At 40.4% G+C, this 11,809-nt stretch overlaps 1 non-coding gene across 1 annotated transcript; it reads right to left on the minus strand.

Annotated features, from left to right (window-relative positions):
* Positions 1 to 7,973: 7,973 nt before the first annotated feature.
* Positions 7,974 to 8,042, minus strand: trnar-ccu (transfer RNA arginine (anticodon CCU)). Its single transcript has one exon. It is a non-coding gene; the product is annotated as a tRNA-Arg (tRNA).
* Positions 8,043 to 11,809: the final 3,767 nt, after the last annotated feature.

Here is an 11,809-nt window from a genome sequence, read left to right on the forward strand (position 1 = left end):
AATCAACATTCCAACAAGTATATGTGTTTTTTCTGCTCCCTACTTGGGCTTATTAAATTGTTCCTTTGTTTCCAATTGGTCTACATACATTCTATACAGGCCCAATGCTGCCAAACTGGCACTCGGGCATGTGGGCAGCCATTTTTAGTTTAAAGAGGCACTAAGATTTAATAAAATCATCATTAATAGATAAAATATGTTCATTTGAAGTAATAAAACATACCAGTCCTTCTTAAATTTTATAACCATTTCCTAACCTTTAAAAAAACACTTATTTCGGTAATTTCCGCCTCTGCAGCGCCCTCTCAGGTTAAACTGTGTTATAGGTGGGATGATGTGTCCATACAGTATACAAATCAAATAATCAATAATACTGCCCTCCCTGCTGACGTCCAACCATCTGCATTTCACCGCTATCAGAGACACACTGCTGCTGCAGTTCTCCTTTCTGCCCCGTGTTTAAACCCATACATCACCCACTGCCCCCTCCAAACCATCCCTCCCATTTTTTATATATATTTTTTTTATTTAAGCTGAGGGCCGAGTCAGGTAAAGTCAGGAGTTTAGTTACCCTTTAATAAGGCTGAAAAATGGGAGGAGGAGGTTGGGAGGGGCACTGGGTGATAAATGGGTTTAGGGGTGGGGCAGGAGAGAGAGCTGATTGGCTGAGCTGCAGCAGCAGAAGTGCGCCTCTGATAGCAGTGAGATGCAGATGGTTGGATGTCAGCAGGGGGGTGCTATTATTGATAGACTGATCTGCATATTGTGATGCATCTGTGTACCAAAGTACATGGACACATCATCCATGCCTATAGCACAGTTGAACCTGAGAGGGCGCTGCTGAGGTAAAAACAATACACCAAAAAAGTGTTTTTTAAAGGTTAATTTGGGTTAAAGGTTAAAATTGTATGCAGGACTGGTATGCTTAATTACTTCAAAGCAACACATTTGAGCTATGAATGGAAAAAAATATGATTTAGAGTTTAGTAGCTCTTTAAAGGCAACATGGTCAAAATTTGTCAACACCTCTTCTTAACACCAGAGGGAGCCATTTATCCTTACCACAATCTCAGAATTCAAGCATGTTTTATTATAAGGGTTTTAGTGCCTGTTAAACACTGAGGTTTTATTTTTTTTACAGCCAGACAGATGGCAAACAGCTTTAAACATATCATTGTGTATACAAAGTAAAAAACCCTGCTGGAGAATTTAAAATCATAAAATACCATGTGTCAGGGTAATGCATGATGTCATCAGGCCACTGCAGTTATATCGTGGAAGAGTGAGGAGGGAGGGCAGCACTCAGACAGTGTTTGACTGGGGTAATTCTGGCCCTGACTTCAGTAGGTCTACTATTACTGTGCAGATGTAAATCGATGGCCACCCGTGTGACTATGGCAACAGGGCTAAGGCCACACGGCTGCTCTGCCGCTCTGTTTAGATTGCTGGATTTGATCAGAATATAAATAGCCCAGCAGAGACCATTGGCGTAGGAACCGGGGGGATTAGAAACAGGTGGATTTGTCCCCCCCCAAAAATTATATCGTTTCGCTCAGATCAGCTGTACTATTAATGAGGAGACAGACCGGACCAATCACGGAGTCGGTTCAGGTATTAAGTCCCGCCTCTCAGCACAAACAGCCAATCGGCTTGCTGGTTTTGCGGCCCGCGGTGTGCTAGTGGGGGAAGCCCCGCCCCCTCGCTGTGAGATTTAGCAGCGGGATCGGGCTGCAGCAGCTTCAGCTGATTAAGATCTGGATATACGGAGATTTTTCTAAAAGAAAGGTAACGATAGGCTAACCACATAAACTGTGATGATGTTTCTGATAGCTGGTTAAAAATACAAGACTCTAAATCAGCACACAGTTTAAACCCACTGTGATTAATAAACTGCAGCTGTGTGAGTGAGTTAGCTTAACTTTGGAATTAGATAGATTGGAAGTCAACGTTAAAGAAAAAATAAACTATATACGTAATGTTCAACTTGCCCTGTACCTGATCAGCTAATCACTGTTTCATTTTTAAACTGTCTTTATTAATTTAGATTACAGGATTTACTGTGAGCAATAATGAACAAAAATTCATTTAGTTAACTAGTTATCTAGAAGCCAGATGTAGTGGATAGTCAGAATTTAGTACAGTACTTTATGTTTGTAGTTTAAAGCAGTTTCTTAACCCTGATCACTGCCCCAAAATTGTGTTTTCCACCTGATCCAGCTGATCAGCTAATAAACAGTCATTTACTGAGTTTACTGAGTTTAATCATGTATATCCAGCAGTGTATTAGACACATCATACCACCACTTACTTTATTAAATGTCTTTAAAGCAGAGAAAGCTCTAGAATATGTAGAACAGTGTTAATATTCAGTAGAATATGTAAGAACAGGGTTCACAGTAAGGCCACATGTCCTGACGTTTATAATTAAAATCTTTATGAAACGTAAAGTTACATTCATTTACATAAAATGACACCAATCTTTAGAAGAGCTCTTAATAGAAAAATAAAAGCGTAGGATTTTTTTTAAAGAGTGGAGATAATGTAAATATACAACAGAATTGACATGCCAATACATGATTATAATAATAATAATAATAATAATAATAATAATAACCAAATCTGTTATATTATTTTAAATATTAGGTGATAACTGATCATTTTAGTCAGATGTATATGTATATGCATATTTTTTTCTTACAACAGTAAATGTAATGTGAAGTAATATGTTTAGGTTGTAAAATCACCTTGTTAACTAATAAAAAACAAAATACAGAAAAAATATATTATTTGTGATTAAAAGTAATTTCCACAAATGTTGTTCTAAGAAACTATAGGGTGGGCTTGGGTTCATATTGGCAAATGTGTCCCCCCAATATCAAACCTGCTCCTACGCCCTTGGATCTCATTCAGCTGAGACTGAGCTGAGATCAGTCTAATTAAAACATGAATAGGAAGAGAGAAGGAAGAGAAACAAAAGCTGTGTTTGGAATGGCTCACTCATTAACTCATTCACTATTCACTATGTAGCATTTTTCTATTTATTGAATTTGTCCTGCTCTGAGGACGTCTGACACAACAGCACTGCATTGCATAGTATATTTTGGGATTTCTAGAGTACATCTTTATGGGTGTTTCATAGTGAACTATATAGGGAATAAAATGTACTGCTGAGTTTTGACAGAGCATTGCAAAAATGACTTACACAAATGGCTTAGTATTTCTGCAATAGGGAACGATTCCGAAGCAACCACACACAGTCATTTTTTTCATTATTAGATTTGCTTATAGAATATAGAGTTAGACATATGTCGCTGTTAGGTTAGGGCCCACAAGATATAGTCCAATACCTTGTTCCCCCAAAATTAAGCTAATTCTTGTCCTCAATTCTGCCCTGCAATGGGAGGAGTAAAAAGGTGGAGTAGGTGGGTGGAGTTGGTCCAGCCTATTGATTTGGGTTTAGTCTGACAGGTTGGTTTTATTTGTGAATTAATTAATTAAGGTTCTACTTAGCCTTAGCTGAAAAAGGGACACACAGGAGGGTTTTAGTTGATTATTCATGTTTATGTATTAAAAGGCATTTTTTTTTCCAACTTACATACAGCATTCAATAAACTTAGTGGCACATTTGGGTATTAGAACATTCTGTCCACAGGTTAGTCTTTGCTGGAGTTGGTGAGTATCAACCATAGGGATAAAGGGTCAACCTTACTTATTTTGAGAGTAATCACAGTAATTGTTGTAGGTGTTAAATTCACAGTATGATCACTAAATAGCTAACTAGTAATCCATTGGCCAAGCCTGCTCAGCCTGGAAAATTGGGTACTAACCAACATATTTGTACCACATGGGAAAAATCAAATGACTACTACAGACAGTACTATGGGGCAACAGAGTTAAAGCTATATTTGCTAGTATTGACCCACGCCCTTGACTGGGCAGAGAAGAAGAAAAGAGGGGGAGCGAACTCAGAGTATTGGGGTGGAGTTCGGGGCAGCTCTGCTGTAAAGCGTGAAGCCGAAGCCCCAAAAATTAAAATCAGAACTTTCGACCGCTGCAAGGATTTAAAAAGAGGTCTGACTGTGAAAGGCTTGGGAACTCCAGCGTCTGAGTGTTGGAAGTGCGATCTTGTACTCTTTGAGGAAGCCAGAGGATAAGCCGATGCATGAGGAAAGCAGTGTGGAGGTCAAAGGAAAGAAAGGTAGGGAATTAATTCATCAGGGTGTTTCAAGGTGCTGCCAGCCTATTCAAGTAGGAGTGCACTGGAATAACAGCATAGAGGGTGAGGTGCTAAGAGTCAGAAAGCAGTTGAAGTGGAAAGATGGTGTTGAACGACTTTGTGGAATGATGCACATGGTGTAGGTGTAGTTTAAAAGCCCCAAAAAGCAGCCACCGACGCACGTCCAAGAAGGGGGGCGGGGGGTGAAGTGGGAAGATGGGGGCGATGGAGTGGGAAGATGGAGCGGGAAGATGGGTGGCGATGGAGTGGGAAGATGGAGCGGGAAGATGGGGGGGGCGATTGAGTGAGAAGATGGAGCGGGGAGATGGGGGCGATTGAGTGAGAAGATGGAGCGGGAAGATGGGGGGCGATTGAGTGAGAAGATGGAGCGGGAAGATGGGGGGCGATTGAGTGAGAAGATGGGGGGTGATTGAGTGGGAAGATGGGGGGCGATTGAGTGAGAAGATGGAGCGGGAAGATGGGGGGGCGATTGAGTGAGAAGATGGAGCGGGAAGATGGGGGGGCGATTGAGTGAGAAGATGGAGCGGGAAGATGGGGTGGCGATTGAGTGGGAAGATGGAGCGGGAAGATGGGGGGGCGATTGAGTGGGAAGATGGAGCGGGAAGATGGGGGGGCGATTGAGTGGGAAGATGGGGGGAAGATGGAGTGGGAAGATGGAGTGGGAAGATGATGGCAATGGGAGACAGAAGAGGAGTAGGGAGGACAGACAGACTGAGGAATAGGAGAGAGAGAGAGAAGGAGGAGGAGTGGCCACGCTCGAGCACCGCCCTTCGAGACTGCAGGGAGGCGGAGTCACGGCCCGCCAGCGGGCCCGGCGGACGAACGCAGTTTAGAAGGGAAAACAGGGAAAAAACGGGCCGCGGGAGCGGCGTGGGCGCTGGTAGCGGTAACGCCCGCAGCAGCTCGGCAGCAGTAAAGGCGTGGGCGCCGGGAGCGGCAGCAGGAGCGGCGGCTGCAGTAGTAACGGCGTGGGCGCCGGGAGCGGCAGAGGTGAGAGAGAAGAGTCCGGATGGAACCTTTCGGTAGCGGCCAGACCGACATGCGCCATGGTCAGACTAGCTGCACCATTAACTCTAATTGGGCAAATTTAATCTAATTACACTTCCAACATTTAATCTAATGCTAGGAGATCTACCGGTGAGTTTTGACTTTAGCAGGGATCTCCCACTTACATAGATCAAGTTGGAGTTACCCAGAGGGGTTCACAATTAATATAAATTGGCTGATCAAATTGCTGCAGCATTTGAAAACATTCACATTATCTCTGCAATATTTCCAGTTACTCCAAACAAAAATGTGGATAGAATTATTTTTGTGCATTATAACTAACTAACATCACTACACTAAAATAAGTTACTACAACTTAAAATCATTAAGCAACTAATTTTCTGGCTTTTTTAGGTTAGCAAAATTGTAAGGCTCATTTGTTTTCTGAAATTACAAATTTGAATTGGCCCAACAAGCCTTGAAATATTGAAATACCTCAACAGAGAGTTTATTAGTCTTATAATATAAAATATTTTAAGATGGCTGAACTTAATATATTATATATGTGGTAATTTAAAAATGTATGCCAGACTTGCAAACTAAAAATGTGTTGAAATTAGTTGCTAAAACATTTTATTTAGAATAACAAACTAAGAAGTGTTTGTTGTACAGGTCAACAGAAATATAACAAATTATTTACAATAAAATCACTTTTCTGCATTTTACAAAAATGCAGTTAACACAGGGCACCTGAGTACAAAACTAAAAAGCAGGTGCTTGGACTAAAAAATATATATAAACAACAGAAAATATAAAATAAATAACAGAAAAAGCTTAACGCTGCAGGCCTTTATTAAGGCATTACTGAATGAAAACAATTTGAATTTGTACCCTGGGTTACACAAGGTATAAGGCCAATGACATTAAACTGAATTATTAACATTTTTATTAAAATTAAGCTGAACCCTGAATATTCTGTATTTTTCAATATAACGCACAACCTCACAAGATTAACAGGTGAATTGAAATGATAGTGACCTTGGTTTCAAGAGCTATCAATCAAAAGCCAAAATGTTATATTTCTCCTAAAACACACACAAACAAAAATACATTTTGGTTGGTGGAAATAGTTGTTGTACTTTCATTCCTAACAACACTGACCCAAATGGGTCAGTCTGTAGAGCCTTAGAGGGTCTGAGAACCCTATCAAATGAAATGCCTAGGGAATAAATGATCTATTAGAAGAATGGATGGTGAACATGTTTGGCCAATGGAAAATCTGATTATGTCACTTGCTGTTTTTGTTGCAATTTTAGTTATCTGTGGATGTTGTTTGTTAGGTCCTAAATGACCTAAAAAGGGGGAATTGTAAAAAAAAATGGTACTGGTGCTTATGCTAACAATAGCTAAATTATTACTATATTAATGACTATTGCTAAATAACTAATATTTGAATAACAAATGCTAAATAATTACTTAATCAATGTTTAGTTAACTCTTAATTTCTAAATAATTACTTAATCAGTATTTACTTAACACTTATATACTTCGAATAATGTGTTTGCATTAATGCTTAGCAGTTACTTACAAAACAGGGCCTGCCAGTTAAACTCTTTGTAACATTGTCTTGTATAATGGGATGTTCTGTACTTGTGACAGAGAAGTCAGGGAGTCAGTCAAGGGTATAACATTCAATTGCCTTAATAAAATGTGTGCTCAATGTTTTCTAATAACTATCAGAGATATGGTGTGACTTAAAGTAGCAGTAGCAGAAGTTTTATAACTTTTCAGTAAAAAGGCTCATTGTGTTTGTGTAAGGGGTACTGAGGGTTCTACTAATGTAACAGGAGAGAAGGCAGCCGGCCGGAGCCACCAAGCTGATAACTCCTCTATTCAATTCTCAAAGTAACTTTTAGGCCGCAGCTGGGCGAGTAGATAACCATATTGTCATAGCAACGACACGAATTTGGGTTAAGCAATGCTAGCAAGAGAACATATGCCTGATACAATTTTACACAAACAAGTATTGGTAAGGAATCAGTTAAAATCAGTTCTCGGGGACTCTTCTCGGGGTGTCTTTACACTTGTGTGAGGGAGGGGGTTGGTCGTCTGTGAAAATCTTTTCTTGATTTTGGAAGATGTTCCCAGGGATCCCTGCTTTAATAAATTGTTATTTTGCTGATAATCAAGTATCCTGTCTCTCTATACTTTATCTCTACTTCGGACTTCCATTGAAAGAATCCAGGGGGAACGCACTGGAAACGGCACTGTAAGGGGTAGTGCGATTTTCCCAACAAAAGGCATTTCCAACTGAGTTTTAAACAAAGCATTCGACAAGAGTGGGATTCGAACCTACGCGTGCAGAGCACAATAGATTTCGAGTCCACCAGCTCTTTTCTACAACTTTGTTGCAAAGGCATTTCCGACTGAGTTTTAAACAAAGCAAAACAAGGCGAGGTGGCCGAGTGGTTAAGGCGATGGCCACCTCGCCTTGTTTTGCTTTGTTTAAAGCTCAGTCAGAAAAGCCTTTGCAACAAAAGTTGTAGAAAAGAGCTGATCTCCCTCTCCTAAATATACAGAAAATAAGCTTGAACCCTGCTCTCCTTCACTATCGCTCATTAGTATAGTTTTGATAGGTGTGGCCCAGGGAGCATAAGTAGTAGGTAAATAAAATACAATTTAAAAAAAGCACTCAACTCTATCCACTGAGCTATGGAGCCGTGCAGGTTCACCTCAAGCTAGCTAACTGAGGCCCCAGCGAGAATCGAACTCGCGACCTCTGGTTTAGGAGACCAGTGCTCTGTCCACTGAGCCGTGCACGTTAACTAACCCGCCAGATACGCTATTAAAACTTTGTTGTAAAGGCATTTTCAACAAATTTTTAAACAAAGCATTCGACGAGGGTGGGACTCGAACCCACGCGTGCAGAGCACAATAGATTTCAAGTCATCGTGCCGCGCGAGGGAGAGCGATGACGTCATCAGGCCAGCCAGCGAGCCCGGCAGAACGTCCTTTGAACCGCAGATTGGTGGAAGAGTCGCTTAGCCCCGCCCACTTTTACACACTGACGTGTGTATTTAACCGCACCCAGAGAGATATACTGAAGAATATAAACAATATTAAAGCGAATTTATTATCTTATAATAGAGTTAATATAGTATTATCTAAATTATATAACAATATAGTGGTATCTATATTATATTATAATATAGTGTTAATATAGCATTATATATATCATATTATAAAATAGTATTATCTATATTATATTATAATATAGTGTTATTATCTCATAATATAGTACTAATATAATATTATCTATATTATCTTATAATATATTATTATCTATATTATATTGTAGTATTAATATAGTATTAGCTGCTATATTAAGCTACAATTAATCAGATTGTCACGAAAATCACGCTCTCAAAACCGAGGATCTTTTAAGTAATTTTAATTCTATTTGCACAGATATCCTTGATTCGGTTGCACCTTTTAGAACAGTGCGTAAAAAAGCACTCAAAGAACCGTGGCTTAATGACTCCACGCGTGCTCTCAGGTGCGCATGTCGGCACGCTGAGAGAAAGTGGAAAAAAGACAAGCTTCTTGTTTCTAAAGAAGCTCTTCGTGAAAGCCTGTTTGTCTACCACATAGACTGTGTATAGCTGGACAGAGCATCGTCTCTTAAAAGTGAAGCCACCACAGGTCGGGCGCCCCCTGCTGTTCGGGTGCAGAAAGCTGTGTAACTCCACCCATCCCCATAGGTTTCAATGGCAAAACAGACAACTTTCAATCACGTTTTTTTCTAATATACTGTAATTCTACCTCCATTATTTAAATGCAACAGCTAGTGTAACCTCTGCTTATATTGTCAAATTTTTATATCCCCACAGTATTCGGTTTTTAAAACTTTATTCGGCTCTATTCAAAAAAGGTGTGGTTATGGTAAAAGGGCTGCTTATGGGCGGGACCAATAACAGACCGTCAGCTCCGCTCCGCCCCGTTCTGCAGTCTGTGACCACGAGGCAGCCCTCAGGGGCGGGGTTATTTAAATGAGTAGGCGGTCTCTCCACCGCCTTTATCCCTCCTCTGGTCTCTACTGCGCAGACTCTGGTCTCTGAATCGCCAAAATGGCGGAAGATTTTGGCTTCATTTTCATTGAATGAATGGGAACGGCGACACGGCGTCCATCTTTATATACAGTCTATGGTCTACCAGAATGCTGTTAAGGCTGCTAAAATGCAGTATTTCTCCAATCTTGTCTCCTGTAATAGTCACAAGCCAAGTTCTTTTTAATATTTTTAACTCCATTGTTAATCCTTGTGACAACTCTCCAGTGGTACCCTCACTTTTTTTCAAATTATTTATTGAAAAAAAATCTGTTCTTAGGCCACCTGCTCTCTCATCTGCAGGCCCTAGCTCTGATCTCGCAGTTCCTTTTTCACATGCGGTATTCAATCAGTTTGAGCCTGTATCTCTCCCCTTACTGGCCAATGTAGTCCTGCATCTACGACCTACAAACTGTTCTACAGACAATATCCCCTCTCGTCTTTTTAAAGAGGTTTTTAGTACAGTGGGCCCTGATATACTCTCATTCATTAATTCCTCCCTTAGCACAGGATGTGTTCCAGCTGCTCTCAAACATGCTGTTGTACAGCCTCTTATCAAAAAGAAAAATCTTGATCCTTCTGTGCTGCTTCATTTCAGGCCTATTTCTAAACTGCCATTTTTATCCAAAATTCTAGAGAAAGTGTTTTTTATTCAGGTTCAGTCATTCTTAGCGGCCAATGATATCTATGAGAAGTTTCAGTCTGGCTTTAAATCTTCTCACAGCACTGAGACAGCACTGCTGAGAGTTTGTAATGACCTAATGGTAACCATTGACTCAGGAAACCCAGCTATGTTAGTGCTTCTTGACATGACAGCTGCTTTTGACACTGGATCATGGGATCCTTTTAGCACGACTAGAGCAGTGGCTACAGGCTACAGGCTCTGCTCTCTCATGGTTCCAGTCTTACCTGACTGATCTGAGTTTTTCTGTGCAGCTAGGGGAATTCACCTCATCATCAGCCCCTCTCTCTTTTGGGGTCCCCCAAGGCTCAATCCTTGGGCCAATTCTCTTTTTGCTCTATATGTTACCATTAGGGTCAATTTTTAAGAAACATAATCTTGCTTTTCACTGTTATGCCGACGATGTCCAGATTTACCTGCCTTTGAAATCTAAATCCCTAAACTCTGTACAGACACTACTTGATTGTCTGAATGATGTTAAATCCTGGTTGTCCACAAACTTTTTACATCTAAATGAAAAGAAGACTGAAATCATAATGTTTGGATGTGGTCCAGTAGATTTTCCTGCTGGCTTTCTGGGTCCCCTAACAGCAAACATTCAGTCTTCTGTTAAAAATCTTGGGGTAATTTTTGATGACAGGCTGAAATTTGATCGCCAGGTTAGCTCGGTCGTGAAAAACAGTTTTTATCATTTGAGGGTTTTATCTAAAGTAAAAGGATATCTGCCATATAGAGATTGGGAAACGGTGATCCATTTTTTTTTATACAAGTTTGGATTATTGTAACTCTCTCTACTACGGCATTGATCAGTCACTGCTGCACCGCCTGCAGCTCGTACAAAACGCAGCGGCTCGTCTCCTTACTGGTAAACGTAAGCGTGATCACATTTCCCCGGTATTAGCTTCACTGCATTGGCTTCCAATTGCTTTTAGAATAGATTTAAAAATTTTATTGCTTGTTTTTAAAGCTCTTAATGGCTTAGCCCCTCAATATCTAACTGAGTTACTTCATGTTTACTCCCCCGCCAGATCACTGAGATCCTCCAATCAGCTCTTACTGGTCCCCCCTAAAACAAAACTCAAAACCAAAGGTGACCGAGCCTTTGTGGCGGCGGCCCTATAGGCTCTGGAATAACCTGCCCTGGCACATTCGATCAGCAGGTTCTCTTGAGGTTTTTAAATCCTCTTTAAAAACACACTTTTTCTCTCTGGCGTTTAATCATATTTAAGTAGACTCTTGGCTGATAACCTTGATTTGTTGTCTTTTTAAATGTATTTCATATGAACTTTGTACTGTGTTATTGTATTTACTGATTTGACTGTTTGGAATTATCTGAGTCACTTTTATCTTCAATGTAGCTTTCTATCTTGTACAGCACTTTGGTCAACCTCGGTTGTTTTAAATGTGCTCTATAAATAAAGGTTGAGTTGAGTTGAGTTGAGAAGCTGGATGTTGTGGATAGCCAGAATTTAGTCCTATACTTAGTTTAAATGAGTTTCTTAGCCCTTAAATTGTTTTCCACCGGATCCAACTGATCAGATAATAAACTAATATATTTAACTGGGCTGAGCCCCGGATTTTTACATACCTTTTTACAGCCCCTGATAATACATATCAAAAAACTGAAGCATAGCACTAATCAGGCACCCATCCACTGCTTAACCATCTATCCTCCTGTCACTTCCTCACAAACACAAACACACGTCGTGGCTCACCTGCAGGACAAAAGGGAAGGAAAATGGTAACTTAACCAGGATAAACTAAGCTGATGCTGAGCTAAAGCAAGCTACGCTAACC

This window comes from Astyanax mexicanus, chromosome 15, assembly GCF_023375975.1.
Source record: "Astyanax mexicanus isolate ESR-SI-001 chromosome 15, AstMex3_surface, whole genome shotgun sequence".
In the NCBI taxonomy this organism is placed as follows: Eukaryota; Metazoa; Chordata; class Actinopteri; order Characiformes; family Acestrorhamphidae; genus Astyanax; species Astyanax mexicanus.